A 16,331-nucleotide genomic window follows, 5' to 3' on the forward strand; every position below is an offset into this window, starting at 1 on the left:
AAATTTGAAAGTGTGGTACAACATACCTGCATTTATTTCTCTTGCCTCCTTTCCCTAGGTCTATGAATTCGTATTTTGTCAAATTGTTTTCTCTTCCTCCTCCTCTTGTTCTCTTCCTTTCTCCTCCCTCTCCTGCCCTTCCCCATTTTGGAGGAGGATATGATATGGGAATAAACTCTAAATAGGCTGCTTCTGTCAATTAATGGTATAGACATTTAAAAGTAATATCAAATGTAAAAATAAATGTTCTCAAATTAGGTTAATTTTCAAGACATTAAAGAGAATATAAAATGGGAAACTAAATTGTGTGATCAGGGGAGTCCTATATGAGGAATTGGAATAAACCAACGTGGCTAAGGAGGCATCCAGGAAGAGGTGGCAAGTGGGAGGACAGGCAAGCACCCTGTCCAGGGATGAAGGAGAACTCGAGCGCGCAGGGCAGTGGAGGAGTGGCTGGATGTGCCTGGAGAGTCAGGTACTAGGCAGAGCACACGTGGCCGTGATGGTTATTTTCTGAAGCTTGCACTCCATCCAGACGTGACTGGCAGTCATTGAAATGTTTTAAGCATCGATGTGAGGTGATTCAATTAATGTTTATTTACCTTTCACTCTTAATACTGTGTAGAAAGATCAGTGGCATACCAAGAATATAAGTAAAATAAGATATTCCTAGGATGTTACAGTACTAAGTAAGATAAGATAGTGGCTTGGACTGTGCTGTGGATAGAAATGCAGACGTATTTAAGATATATTTTAACAACTTTATTAAGATATAGTTCACATACCTTATAATTTCCTAATTTAAAATGTATAATTCAATAGTTTTTACAATATTCATAGATATGTGCAACCATCACCAGAGACAACTTTAGAATATTTTCACCATTCCAAAAAGGAACCCTGTATGGTTTAGCTATCGACATCCTGCCCCCTACTTCCACCCCCCACTCACCAGCCCTAGGCAGCCACTAATATATACTCTGTCTCCATAGATTTCCGTGTTCTGAACATTTCATATGAATAGGATCATATAATATGAGCTCTTTTGTGACTAGCTTCTTTCATATAGTGTAACGTTTTCAAGGTTCATGAATGTTGTACCGTGTGTCAGTATTTCATCCTTTTCTATGTCTGAATAATATTCCACTGTATGTACATACCACATTTGGTATAGATATTCTTCCATTGATGGACATTCGAGTTGGTCCCACCTTTGGGTTATTATGAATAATTCTGCTATAACATTCATGCACAAATTTTTGTGTAGACCTGATTGAGTAAAATTGGTGGGTCATATGGTAATTCTGTTTAGTCATTTGAGGAACTGGCAAACTGCTTTACAAGGAGCTGCACCGTTTTCCATCCCTACCAGCAGTGTGTGAGGCTCTGATTTCTCCGAATCCTCACGGACACTTGGTATGATCTGACTTTGATTCTAGCCCTCCTAGTGAGCGTGAAGTGATATTTCATTATGGTTTTGATTAGTGTTTCCCTGATTGCTAATGATTTCAAGTCTCTTTTCAAGCGCTTATTGCCTATTTGTATATTTTCCTTGGAGAAATATCTATTTAGATCCTTTGTCCATTTTTTAATTAGGTTATCTTTTTAATTTTGAGTTGTAAGAGTTCTTTGTATAGTCTGAATACAAATCTTTTACGGGATATGTGATTTGCAAATATTTTCTTCCATTCTCTGGGTTGTATTTTCCCTTTCTTCATGGTGTTCTTAGAAGCACAAACTTTTTTGATTTTGTTGAAGTCCAGTTCATGTATTTGTGTTCTTGCTGTTGCTCATGCTTTTGGTGTCGTATATAAGAATCTTTTGCCAAATTCAATGTCTTGAAGGTTTCCCTTCATGTTTTTGTCTAAGAGTTCTATAGTTTTAACTCTTACAGGTAGGCTTTTTTATTTTTTAATCCATTTTGAGTTAATCTTTGTGTGTGGTATGTGATAAATTCATTTGGGTGTCCAATTTCTTTTTTTTTGCACATGGACATCCAGTGTTCCATCGCCGTTTACTGAAAAGACCACTCTGTCTCCATTAGATGGTCACGCACACTCCTGACCACGTAAACCGTATAGGTAGGTTTTCATTTCTGGACTTTCAGTCTTGTTCCGTTGATCCATCAGTCTCCCCTTGTGCCAGCATCACACTGCCTTGATAACACTGGTGGCTCTAGAGTAAGTTTTGAAATTGGAAAGTAAAGGAGCAACTTTATTATTTTTTTAAGAATTTTTTTGGTTATTCTGAAACAGGTCCCTCGAAATTCCATGTAGGGTTTAGAATAAGTTTGTCATTTTGTACAAAAACAGTTGGCTGATGCTCTGATAGGGATTGTATTGATTCTGTAGATCAGTTTCGAGAGTGTTGCCATCTTCACAGTTATGTCTTCAGATTAATGAATGTCAGATGTTTTTCAATTATTTTGATCTTCTTTAATTTCTTTCAGTAATGTTTTGTATTTTTCAGAGGAAGGAATGGTCTTGGTTCAACTATCACAGACTTTCCCCTTTAATAAGCAATTTTTGTAGATTTTCTTGAATAGATGTTTGTTCATTTCTTTTTTATCTTTAGGACCATTTCCAGAGCCTTCAATGGTTGATTTTTGTGGGTTTCACTAGTTCCAATGCGAAGCCAATCAGTGCAGCTCCTCACTGTGTCATGCCAGAAGTCGATCTCCTAAGATGTATTTTTAAGGTAGAATCCACTGTTATGTTGTTGTGTTGGATGATGTAACTAAGTGGGAGGAAAGGGTAAAGTATGGTTCCTATGTGTCTGGCTTGAATAAATTAATAAACAGTGGTTTTGATTTCTAAAATGAGGAAGTCTAAGAGCATACAAATTTAGAATGGATAACAATACTCCATTGTCAGCAAAAAACATTTTGGAGGCACAGATTTCGAGTGTTTTATTTTTATAGAGTTACATGAAAGGACATGTCTATCAAGTTTCTTCTTTTCTGCTTTTTACTATGAGATATGAGAACAAGCTGGCCTCCTACAGGCTGAATTTGTCCTCCAAATATGTTCTGTAGATGGCAGTGTTCAAAGGATGAAATCTAAGGCCTCCATGTGTCACACATTCAGGCTTATGTTGATCCCCACCACTGCATCGCCTGCATCTGGCCTCATCACAATTAGAAAAAAATTTCTTGGTCCTTTCTTGAAGGCATTTTGTTCTCTACCTCTATAGTGAAGCCCGTTGGAATGATATGTAGATATGATTCCTTAAAGATTCAGAAGAGAGAGTCACTAAAAGGATGAGGTCCCTACTATGAAAATAAATAGAACACAGTAGACAAATGAAGGAATGGAGGAAAAAGAATGTGTACACCTACACTTGTAGATTGTTATAAATTTGATGACAGAGAGATGGCTTCTTTTTTTCACACACACCAGCTGAAAGAGATGGGAGCAAGAGATCTGAGGAATGCTGTAATAGAATGACGTTGACTTTGTACTGTTGGAAGAGCATATCAGCAAAAAAAAAAAAGATGTTCTGGGTGGTGTAGAGGGCCCATTTGAAGATAGTGATCATGAAATAAAATAAAAAAGGAAATAATAATGAAGTGATAACAAAGATTGGAAAGTTATCATAATACTAACAATGGTGATTGCTAATATTTAATGCACTTTTGCCACGTTCCAGGAATTTTTTAAAGCATTTTATGTAAATGAACTAATTTATTTCTTACGTCAGCTCCATGAGAAAAGTACTGTTATTATGTTCATCTAACAGATGAGGGAACGGAGATGTGGAAACCTAGAAAACTTGCTGGAGGTCACAAAGCAAGATCTGCAAGGTCAATAGATCTGACTTCTTACTGAGGTTGGGTAGATGTTATAGTAGGAAGTTTGATTTAGTGATTCAAAAGACGGTTCACTTTATGATAATGACAACAAGCACAGTGTGACCTTGGTAGGGTAAAGTAAAGAAAAATTCTTTGTAATTGAGTATGTTAGGAGCTTAATGGTAAAATGAAATGTACAAAGGATGTTGAAGTGTTGTAGAAAGGTTGGAGTGGAAGTTAAGTTCCATAGGCTAGCTGGTGAGGTCTGTAATGGAGGGAATGACGCCTGAGACTTTAGGTGAGATCACTAAGAGGGAACACAGAGCAGGTATACAGCTCAATGTTGAGAATTCCAAAGACAGGCGAGAAATGATGATCTGGAAGCAACAATGGACAGCAAAGAGGATACCAATCCTGTTCTCAAATTTAAGATACATGGCAAGTGAAAAAAAATAGCCTCCTGTTGAAAGAACTGCAGGAAATGGTATATTCAAGGGGAAAATATTTTATTTAAGGAGCAGATGTAAAGGAGAAATTCAGAAGTGAGTCTGAAAATATGTATACGGCAATTGTAGGGTAGGTGTTCCAGAGAACAAAGTGGGGAAACAGTTTGGGAGAGGAGAGCTTCATGAATTGGACAGATGGGAATGAGAGTTCAGAGGCTAGTGGGTGAGCAGGTGTTTCCCTCTCACATTGATGGAGACAAGTAAGGAGGATGCGACATTCGGTGCCTTTCATCGCACTTGTCTCCTTGTGTGGGTGGGCATTTCAAAGCCTGTAGCCAAGAGGGCAGGGGCCTGGGGAACACGGATTATGGGTGTAATTAATTTATCCTTTAAATGGAGAAGAATGTCTTAGAATAGTGAAGAGTGGATTGTACAGAATAACTCACTTTATCTTCTCCCTAATAATAAATTTGACTTCTACTCCTGTTAAACTGTGGAAAGAATATTAGAGTTTTCTGGGCAAATGTGAGTTCAGAATTGTAGGAAGTTTCCAGGAGAAACAGGAGACCTAGGTGTATCATGGTTCATCTTTAGAATTGTGGTGAGGAACCTAACAACTGAGGCTAATAAACATTAGAAATAGAGAAATCGTTTCTCAAAAATTCGTAGTTTCTGCATCTACAAGTCTGCCCCCTTCCTCTTCTCTTGTCTCTGGCTGCTTTTTGGCCCCATGACACTTCAACCTGCAACTGAACTGAGATATGTGGATTTGTTTTACTAACTACTGGGTTGACAGCAAACAGATTATGAGGCAAATAATGCCAAAGAAAGTTTATTTATACTCTGTATAAAAGGTATCATATGATTGTAAGTAAATTAATTACTGGCTAAAACAGCATGTTGATTTTAGTAAAATATTATAGTTATGTCAGTCCTGTTATGACTGCTGCATTTTTGTTTTTGTCTTTTAACAGAAAGGAATACGGGAAAGAACAAGTTTCAAGGATATTTGAGAGAGTGTTTATCTTAAACATTTTATTTTTTAAACTTCCAAGCACAGCAATGCAGTGATGTTCATGTGGCGAGAAGCACTTCTCACAATGCACAAACAGTGAAAGTCACACATTTCATTAAAATAGGAGTCTCTGAGCCAAGCAGCAAGTCATGCAAGCAGATGAGGGAAGAAAGGAGTGTCTTTCCCTGGAGATCCTGAGTCAGATGCTGTCAGCTGCAAACGCTCTCGATTCTCAAAGTGTCATCTTCCCTAGGTCCCCTCAGCTGCCATTAAGTCATGGCAACAACACTTGGAACTTTGAAAACAGATTTTTAAATTCGTGGTTGTATACACCTTGGGAGGCTGGGGGGAGTGGAGGTGGAGAGTGAGTCTCCTGTGGGAATGAATGATGAAAGAGCCGAGGAACGACGAGGAGAATCACGTTGACCTTGACCAAGGACATTTCCATCAGAAGCGTGAAGAGTGGACTGACTCCGCAGCAGATTTAAAAACTCAAGCAGAAGGGACTTGAAAAAAAGTTAAGGGAGCAGATAAATAAGAAATTTGTTTTAAAAAATCTTTGCAGGAATTCTTCAAAATGCAAATGAAGTTATTTTTCTGCTTGTAAAATTAAAACATGTTTCTTATTAAAATGTGTGCAGGAAGTGCAGGAAACTATTATGATGAAAACAAAATGATCCATAATCCTATACCAAGGGATGTAGATATTAATATGTAGGTGCACTTATTTCAGGAATATGTATATTTTCCCCATAAACTCATATTTTGTATATGTATAAATGACCATCTACATTGATGAGTATCTGAATATATCTGTAAGTGCATATTTTGGATACACTTTTAAACCTGCTTAAATTATTCAAATAAATTAAGCTTTTACATATGTGTATTGACTGCATCCTAGGTAAATGCTTAATTGAGCAAATTTAGTTTTCTCTTTCTTTTCTTTGTCAAGTAATCTAAAATCTTTTATAAAACATTTTTGCATTGTTTTGTAATCACGGATGTTATTCTACATCTAACTGCTCCTTTTATGCAGTATCTTCTCTTGAATAACTCATTATCCCCCCATTCTTTAGGTGGTTATTTTGATTAATAGCTATTTCATCAGAATGCTATTTTCAAGCAGTTATTTTAGAATCATAAAAGAAATGTTATATTTTCTAAAACTTTATATACGTGTAATTATTTTCCATTGTCTTCACTAAAAACAAAAATACTCTTCTGGGTTTTAATATTTCTGAGTGAGCCTTAAATTTTCAACTCTGAAAATTCAAAAGTTGTTGCCTGATTCCTTCTAGCTTTAGTGTTAATGTAAGTCTGACAATGACCTGTATTTTCCTTTGTGGATGAAATAACATTTTTTTCTCTATAAGAAAAGTTGCAGAAATGTTTTTAGATTTCTAGTTGGCAAGGTTCTCTTTCCTTTTTCCCTCCCTCATCCTGGAGTCTGAGCTAATGGCAGGCGACTGTGACTTGCTCAGTGTGGACTGCGGGCTGAAGAGCCCGTTGTTGACCACACCCAGCAGGGGACACTGGGTTTGATTCTTCCACCCTACCCCGGAGATTCTCCTTCCTCGAGGGTAACATGTTTCACAATATACGCGAAAACATGAGAAGTTCATTGCATCAGGTTGTGGTGTAAGGCCTAAACTTAAGGCCCATGACATGTGCTGCCTTGGTATCTGGTGAGGTTGGGAGGACCTCCAACAACCTCAGCACAGCTCTCCCTCCCACCAGCTCCTTCAGATGAGCTGCCCTTGATGATCCACCTCCTCATCGAAGGGACAAGGCAGCGCTCCCCACCCCTGAGAAGGGGGTTTCCGTTCCCTGACCGCCCTCTGAATTATCCAAACAAGCCAACCACATTCTCCCGCAGGAACCAGGGAGACCCCACTCTGCTGGTCCTACCAAGTTCACTTGTTCCCTGTGTGGCCGTGTCGTGTGTGGTGTCCTCCCCACTGGGCGCACATATGCTGTCACGCCATCTGCCCAGGTCAGCTGTTCCGTTTGACTATCCCTGTAACCCCAGGGCGCGTCCCTCCCTCATCCATGGGGTGAACAGGTGCGAGGAAAACTTGGCCATGCTTATGATTCAAAACAGTTTTCAGGACTGAATACTTGCGAATCTCTTTTTTGGGAATTTAAAATGGAACTTCATAACTTCCTTTGAATTATTTTTGTATGTCTTCACATCTCCCCTCTGTTCTAAAGTATTTATTCACTTAAATCTTTGTTGAGGAACTATTTTATACTAGACACTTTTCAAGGTGCTGATAAAATTGTAGTAAATAAAAAAAGACAAAAACCACGTGCTTATAGAGCTTTTATGCTGGAGAAAGACAACAAAAATTAACAACAATACAAAAAAGACAAGAATAAAAAATAAATACGTAGTGTGTGAGCTAGCCGTGAGTGCTGTAGAGAGGGGCGATAAGAACCCTGAGGTGGTGGTACCGCACAGCAGAGGGATGTTGGAGCTCTGACTGGAAGAGGTGAGGGAGGGACCACGTGAGGATCTCAGGAGGAAGAATTCCAGGCAGAGGGAACAGCAAGTACCGAGTCCTGGGAGTGAAAGAATCCAGCTTTTCATCTCAAGTGTGCTAAATTATTAGTTTTATCACCATTTTCTGTGCATTGAAGCTTCATACCTAGAAACCATCTTTTCTCACTACTATTAAATGTGGGCTTTTTTTTTTTTTTTCTAGATGTGTGGGTAGGTTCTTGACATGATAGAGAATTGTCAAGGCTAGAGAAGTACCTTTTAGAGTAAATTCCTTACCCTCTCCCCTCCCCGTCCCCTCTCAAGAGACAAATATGTATTCTATTCAGGCATCTTACGTATTTTATATGCTCAGTCACGGCTGTTTGATGAGCTAATAAATGGATACTTGAATTAAGGAATGACTCCTTGTCTTTGCACAATTACTCAATACAACTTAATATAAAATATACAGATGTGGAGGTTTGTTCCTACAGTATTCTGCACACTCATTTTTATGACAACAATCCCTCTCTAACACAGGGGTTGTGAAAGACTCTGATTTCAATCCCGTTAAATTTAGCATTTTAACCCTGGAATCTACACTTGATGTGGTCAGGGATCCCTGAGTAAGCCTAGGTATTTGAAATTACCCTAAATTCAAATTTAATTTCTTTTGTGTGACTTTGGGCAAGTCATTTAAACTGTGATACTTCATTTCTTGTCTGAATATAGTAACAAATTTTACATGTTCTTTTTACAATACAATAATGCACAGGAAAACAGATTGTATAAACTACTAAGAAAATGTTAGTGCTTATTACACCTTACACCACATGCCTTTATAACTGCCCACTTACCCCTGGAGGAAATTATGCAGAGCATAGAAGTTTGAAAGAGTGAAAAGGGTTTATTACACACACATTTTCAAGTGGAGGGAATTGGAGCTGGGACTTCCATGCCTGTACATTTGCTCAGTAAGCTGGGAGGAGCAGTCACTGTTGATGTGTGTGGCCTGTGGGGATTTGGAAGTATAGTACTGAGGAAAAGAGAAAATGTGTCATAGGACATTCATAGCTGCATAAAAGAAATGAATTGAGAAGAAAAACAACTATGAAAGAGGTAAAGTGTTTAAGAAGTTATAATTTCTTGAGAATATAGAAAAAATTTCTTGACAGTATGTCCAAGAATAGAGTTCAAAATCAGAATATTCTGTTGATGCTGGTTTTAAAATCTTCTCTTGCAATTGTGGCATCAAAAATAGAAACTAATTCTTATGGATTAAGCTAAATTTGATTTAGTATAAAGTTGTTTGATGTAAAATACCTTTATTTAACAGACTAAAGGAAACCTCAGCCTTCTAACTTAGCATAGCTAATGAAAAACAAATCAGTTAAAATGCCCATCACCTAAGTTAACCGTTATTTCACGCCAGTTCTTCAGGTAATTAACATGCTACAACCTCACAGAAACTGCTTTTGCTTCTTCCCGTTCATCCTCACCCCAGTTTATATTCTCATTTATCTGCATCTATGAGTGTCAAATTAGACTGTGCCCAGGAACTTGCTCCTGTTTTTAGTAAAGTGTATTTAAACAACACTAAAACGAGACGGGGCTTGGCAGTACATGTCCACATAATGCTTGTATGTTTTATTAGACACACAAGCTTTTCCCGAGGGTTTTCCTGACAAGTTACTGATCTTTACATCTCGAAGCTCCATTGTGTTCTGCACAGTGGTATTTTTATTCTCCTGGTTCATCTCTATCATTTGGGTTTATTAACTATCAGCTTTTTTCATTTTTTCTATTTATATACAAATTGGTTTTAAACCACCCATTGTCTTCACAAAACTTATTTCCTCTGAGCAATATATATTCCTGACTTTAAGGAGGGAGTAGGTCTGCCAGATGAAATACAGGACACTCAGTTAAATTTGAATTTCAGCGACACAAAGTAAATTTTTAAAATTCAAATATGTCTCAGTTATTTCATGGACATACATACGCTATAAGAAATAATTCTTTTTCCAATTTGAAATTCATGTTTGACTGGGTATCCTGTATGTATTAATTTGTTAATTTATTTTTGGCCAAATGTGGTAAACCTAGGAGATAGATGAAGCAGACTGAGATGTAATAACTATGTAAATCATTTAAAAATTAAAAAAACCCAATTCAAATAAGAGAACACTGTTTTTAATACAATGCCAATAAGATGTGCATGTGTACATTAACTTATTTCTATTTTATTCTCAACAAGTATATTTCATGCGAGCAATGCCAAGATTGGCCCCCCAAAAAGATGCTTTGGTGTCACATCATAAATAAAGTTGGAAGCTTGTTATCTTTTACTTTTATGAAAATTTCCATCTATCTGAAAGGCATGACGTTGGAGACGGTAATTTATATCCTGATGCCTAAAGCAGTGTTGTGTCGGAAGCTTTAAGAAGCCAAGTTTATATGAGGAGAAAATTAGTTAAAACTTCTAGAAAAGGGGACTTCCACTTTTAAGTTGTATCAAGTAAATAAGGAAACAGCATTCCTGCTAAAAGGAACTTAAAAAGCCAGAACGTCCCCGTGAAAGTTATCTATTTAGAGACATCAAAGCTACTAAAGCTGCAGGGACAGAGGGGCTGAAATTCTGGAGAGGAGAGACCTCTGGAGAGATGGGCTGAGTTTGCAGCTGGTTACCCACAAGTGCACTAACAATCATGAGAAAGTCATAGTTTGAATTTATTTGAATACTGTTGGTTGGAGGGAAATTCCCCCCTCCCCTCTTGGTTCTTACGGCTGGTTGAATAATTAAAATGACTTAAGGCAGGTTAACAGGAGATAATCAGATTTAATATGTGCACACGGGGAATTCACACAAGCGTGAAAAATTCCAAAGATAGGCAAAATGAGGTATACACGTAGTTCTGGACTAAGGAGAAGGGGGTAGGGGCCTGGGACTTCACAGGGAAAGGAGGCAATTTGCAGGAAGATGAAAGGAATTAATGTTTGCTAAACAAATGTTTGTTGGGCCCTCTAAAGACAGAGAGGACTTTGATCAAAAGCGCCTTGCCAGGTTCCTCCCTGTCTACCACACCTAGTTTGTGTTATTCTAGAATTATCTATGGTGAGAGCTCCTCTGGAACAGGTTCTCTGCCCAAATTCTCTTTAGGCAGTTGTAGGGGAAAGGTCAAAGTTTCTTCCTGAGTCTTTTGTTTCTTAAGAATAATCAGTCTAAAATAATCCTCAAGCCAAAGAGATACATTTTGGGTTGGCAAATTCTGCTCCCCCACAATGCACCAGATTAGAGGTTGGAAATTCAGGTTTTTGCCCAGTTAGATGGTTGCTGCTGGGGAAGAGAGAAAACAGCAGAGATTCTGGTGATTATGTGGGGCTGGAAAGATAAAATTGGCAGTTTGTGAGGCCTACAGTGTTGAGATTTTCTCTGAGATTTACTGATCTGAAACTTCAAGTCACACAGAGTTAAATCCTAGGCAAAAAGCCTCTGGATATTAAAGAATTTTATTCATTTTGTTCCTGCAAAACTATCACAGCATTTTAATCACAGCAACAGTCTAATAGTGTTTATTGCCTGGTAGAGTAACTACCTCACCTACTTTCTCTCAACTCCCTTGAATCATTTGAAATCAAGTTGCAAAGGTGGTGCCTATTATCCTCAAATACTTTATTTCCTGTAAATAAGGACATTCTTCTACATAAACAGAATACAAACATCAAAATCAGGAAATTGGTATCAATATATTACCATCATCCAAACAAAAACAATTCAGTCTTAAAGATACTAGGTGAGGCCATGCAAGGTAGCTGACCACGCTGAGCGGGAGAGGGAGACCATTTCCTGGGTGGCTACGTCAGAACCTGAGAAGACTGAGAACAACGTTTACAAACGGCGACAATGCTCAATGCAGGGCAGCAAGCCCCATGCTAGGGGAAAAAGGCCGTGTCCAACTGGAGAGGCAGCTTGGTGTATGGAAGTCAGAGATTAAGTCGAGTAAGAAGGTCTTCATGGGGCAGCTGAAGATGGCAAGGTTGGACTGGGCAAACAACGCAGCCACCAGGGGCCACGGGTGAGGGGCAGACTCAATCAACAGTCCTGAGCTCAGAGGCTTATTGGGGTGGAGAGGGCACCACGTGATGGAGGGGGATGCCACAGGGAGTCAGAGCAGGGTGAGAGGAACCTACACGGGATGGATACCAGGTCAGGTGGAGTAAGGAAGGCGTCCCCAAAGAGCAAGGGCCTACATGGGGTGTTGGCATTGTGGTTTATTTTAGAATTTGGCTCAAGTCATATGACATTGGAGTGAGTTAGAGTCTCTTTCTTGTTTTTAAGTTTGATATTTGATTCTATGTTTTGTTTCTATAGATTTATTTCAGTTGGTTTGGGGTAGATATTTTCGTAAATCAATAATTAGGGTCTTATTTTTATAAGGTAGATTATAAATTTTTCATGTACTTTATAATCTAAATATTTTTGATTTAGTCATTTTTGAGGAAATATTTTGCACTTCATTTCAAAAAGTGCATATCATACAGTTCTGTGATAAAAGGTTTAGGTGATTGAAAATGTGTAAAACTTTGAAAATTTGAGTCATCAATAAAATAATAAGAACTTGAGAGTGCAGACTGATTATTTTAACCACATAGCACACAAAATGAATTGAAGATTGCGGTTCTTATGGGGAACATATAAATAACATATGTCCATGTAGGAAATGGATTATAATTATCTATTTTTAATTTTTATTTTGAGACATTTTCAAATTTAATAATTTTAAAATTTAAAGGTACTGAATAGTATAAACCAGGGTAAATCAGATGATCAGAGTCATCATATTTACAGAATGCTACCTGTAAAATTACTTTATTCCTTCAGTGTGGATATAGAACAGAAACCTTGAAGCTTTTTTAAAAGATTAATGGTTAGTAACTAATATGTGTGTTATCTCAACACTTCCTTTCGACTGTATAAGTATTTCAGATGAGCAATGCCAACTTTCTGCTCAGTTAATTAAGGTGCAATGTTAACTTCTAACTCAGAATAGAGCATTACAGATAGTTTATAAATGCATTTGAATCTTTAGAACTCTGACAATTGAAAGAAATACGTGCTCCTTTTAGTATTTTCAGTTAGTACATGATTACTTATGTATCTTTTTCTTATATAAGAAGATTAGTATTTTCTAAGCAAAGATAAAATGATTAAGAGTAAAGATGAAAATATAAAACATTTGGAAATATTTATAAAGAACTACTCATAGGCATTTCAAATGCCAAGTTTATATTTATGCAGAATTAATCATAATCTAATAAGAAAAAACAAAATCAAGGCAAATCATTTCTAAAGTGAGAGATTTATTTAAAAATAAGTTATGTGAGGGGCCAGCCCCGTGGCTTAGCGGTTAAGTGCGTGCGCTCCACTGCTGGCAGCCCGGGTTCGGATCCCGGGCACACACGGATGCACCGCTTGTCTGGCCATGCTGAGGCCGCGTCCCACATACAGCAACTAGAAGGATGTGCAGCTATGTCATACAACTATCTACTGGGGCTTTGGGGAGAAAAAGGGGGGAAAAAAAAGAGGAGGATTGGCACAATGTTAGCTCAGGGCTGATCTTCCTCACACACACAAAAAATAAGTTATGTGAGAACATCACAAAAAAAAATTAACAGTTAAAGACTCATGTTAGCAGGGAAGGAGCAACATGAGAGATGAAACAAGGAACTCAATGGGTCCATGGACATTGCTGTCTATCTAACATCTAAATGTGGGTTTATAGCCCAAAGAGACACTGGGTTGAGTTAATATGAAGTAATTAAAAATACATAAAACTTACATTTATATGGTCCATAGAAAGAATCCTAATATAATCACAGAAGGAAAAAATATGAGCAGTACAGAAAAGGATATAATGACACATGGGGCCTGGGAAGTGTTCTCACATACATGCAGTTGGAGTCTTAGAATGAGAAAAGAGAGAGAGAACAGACAAAACAAATATTTGCAAAAATACTAGGTAAAGATTTTCAAATGCTAATAAAATACAGCAAACCACTGAGTCAATAAAATGTTTAAACCCAAACAGGAAAAATATAAAGGAAACCATATATAGGTCCATCTTGGTCAAACTGCTGATAAAGACCAAAAAGAAAAGCGTAAAAGCCGTTGGAGAAAAATCATCATTAGTTTCAACAGTGCTGGGAAAAAAATCTGCTAGCCCAGAATGCCATACGTAGCAAATATATTCTTCTTAAATAAAGGTAAAGTAACAGTTTCAGGAAAAAAAAGAAAACAGATATATATATATATATATTAAGGGACTATTAAAGAGAGTTCTGGTGGAAGAAAAATGACCCCAGATGGATCCACAGAAAATGTATAAAAGAAGGACAAAGGAAATGTGAAATATGATGACTTTTTAAAAGTAAATGATGATAAAGTCTTGTGGAGTTTATGACATATGTGGAAAAAAATATGTGGCAACTGTTCCAGGAGTCCCCAAGACCACCCACACCTTTCCTAATTCATTACAAGGACTCACAGACTCAGTGTATCATTGGCCCCACGGCTCAGATTTATTACAGAAACACAGTGACACAGTAACACAGCAGCAGAGTAACACAGAAACACAATAGCACAGCCACATAGTAACACAGCAACATAATAATGCAGTCACGTGGCAACACAGTGATGCAGCAACATAGTAACATAGAACATAGTAACACAGTAACACAGAAACACAGTGACAAGCAGCACAGCCACATAGTAACACAGCAACATAATAATGCAGTCACGTGGCAACATAGTAACACAGTAACCAGCAACACAGTAACACAGCAGCACAGTAACACAAAAACACAGTACCACAGCAACATAAAGCAGTAATGTAGTAACATGGCAATGTAGTAACACAGCAACATGGTAACACAGTAACATAGTAACACAGCAACATAATAATGTAGTAACATAGTAATGCAGCAACACAGTAACGCAGAACATAGTAACAGTAATATAGTAACACAGTAACACAGTGACATAATAATGCAATGACACACCAACACAGTGACACAGTAAAGCAGTGACACAGCAATTCAGCAACACAGCAATGCAGTGACATAGTAATGCAGCAAAACAGCAACATGTTAACACAGCAATGCAGTGACATGGTAACTCAGTAACATAGTAACACAGTAACAGCAGATACCCAGCTGGTTCCATAAGGAAAAAAGACACAGCAGAGTCTGGAGCAATCCACGTGCAGGCTTCCTGTAGTCTCTTCATCCCATGAGAGATCACAGAATGTACCGGTCCTATAGCAGAGAAAATACAGCAACATAGTGCAGCGTTTCTTCCCAGGAAGACCGACTTGAGACTCAGAATTTAGTTTTTTTATCGGGAGCTTTTCATGTGGGCACACTTTGCTCAACTACCAGGTTCTCAGAAAGAAAGCAGATGTTCTCTATAAGTCACGTTGTAGGCACGGAGAAGCAGCTTATCAGGCAGGGAGCATTTCGGAGTCTGTCTCCAGACGCTGGCCAACAGGACCCTCTGAAGATAGCAGCCTGGGGCTGCTTTGCTAACTCTTTTCTGCACAGGAACAGTGGGAAAGGAGAAAGAAATTAAATTGTTATAAGGTTCTTTCATTGCTCAGAAAGGGATAAAATAAAAAACATTTTGTAATCTTTAGAGTAACACTAAAGGAATAACCAAAGATTGTGAGCTCTCAAGATAATAGATGAGAAAAACAAAATGATAAAAAAATACCCAATTGATGCAAAAGAAAGCAAGAAATAAGAAACAAAGGGCAAAAACTAGTGCCCTAAATAGATATCACAGAGCAAGTTGGTAGATACAAATCCCAAGATATCACATAATAGTCCAACATAAGGCAAGGATTGTCAGACTGGAAAAATAAACAAATAAAAAGACAAAACAGGTAAACTAAAACTCAACTTTATGATGTTTATAATAGATATACTTTAAATGTAAAGATACAACAAAAGAAAGCAAAGGAATAGAAAAGATATATTATATAAAGGTACCAAAGAAAACTGGTAATGTTAATGTCAGACAACAGGATGCATCCAACAGGAATAAGCGCCAATCCTAAATTTGTATGCATCAAACACTGGATGCATTGAAAACACAATAGAAACACAGTATTAAAATGATATCATTTACAGTTGCAAATGCCAAGGAATGAATTTAATGAAATGTTGTCAACACTTCTATAATGAAAACTAGAAAATATGATTAAGAAAAATTTTAATAAGACCTAAACAAATTAAGAAATACTCATTTATATTGATAAGAAGGTGTAATATTGTAAAAATATCAATTTTCCAAAAATTATTTTACAGATTCACAGCAAGCTCTCAAAATAGATTCTCGAAATAGCTGCAAAAATCCAAGGCAATCTCTTACTAAAAGAATAAATCTGGAGGATTATACCAGCAAATATCAACCTCAGAGGAAGTTATACCAATGAAAACTATGTGGTACAACCGTGAAAAATAAACAAATAGACCAACGAAACAGATTGGTGATATAGAAACTGGCTACAGGAGTTGTCATCTGATTTAGACAGTAAA

The sequence above is a fragment of the Ceratotherium simum genome, chromosome 15 (assembly GCF_057802395.1).
Source record: "Ceratotherium simum simum isolate JZ-2026a chromosome 15, ASM5780239v1, whole genome shotgun sequence".
Classification (NCBI taxonomy): Eukaryota; Metazoa; Chordata; class Mammalia; order Perissodactyla; family Rhinocerotidae; genus Ceratotherium; species Ceratotherium simum.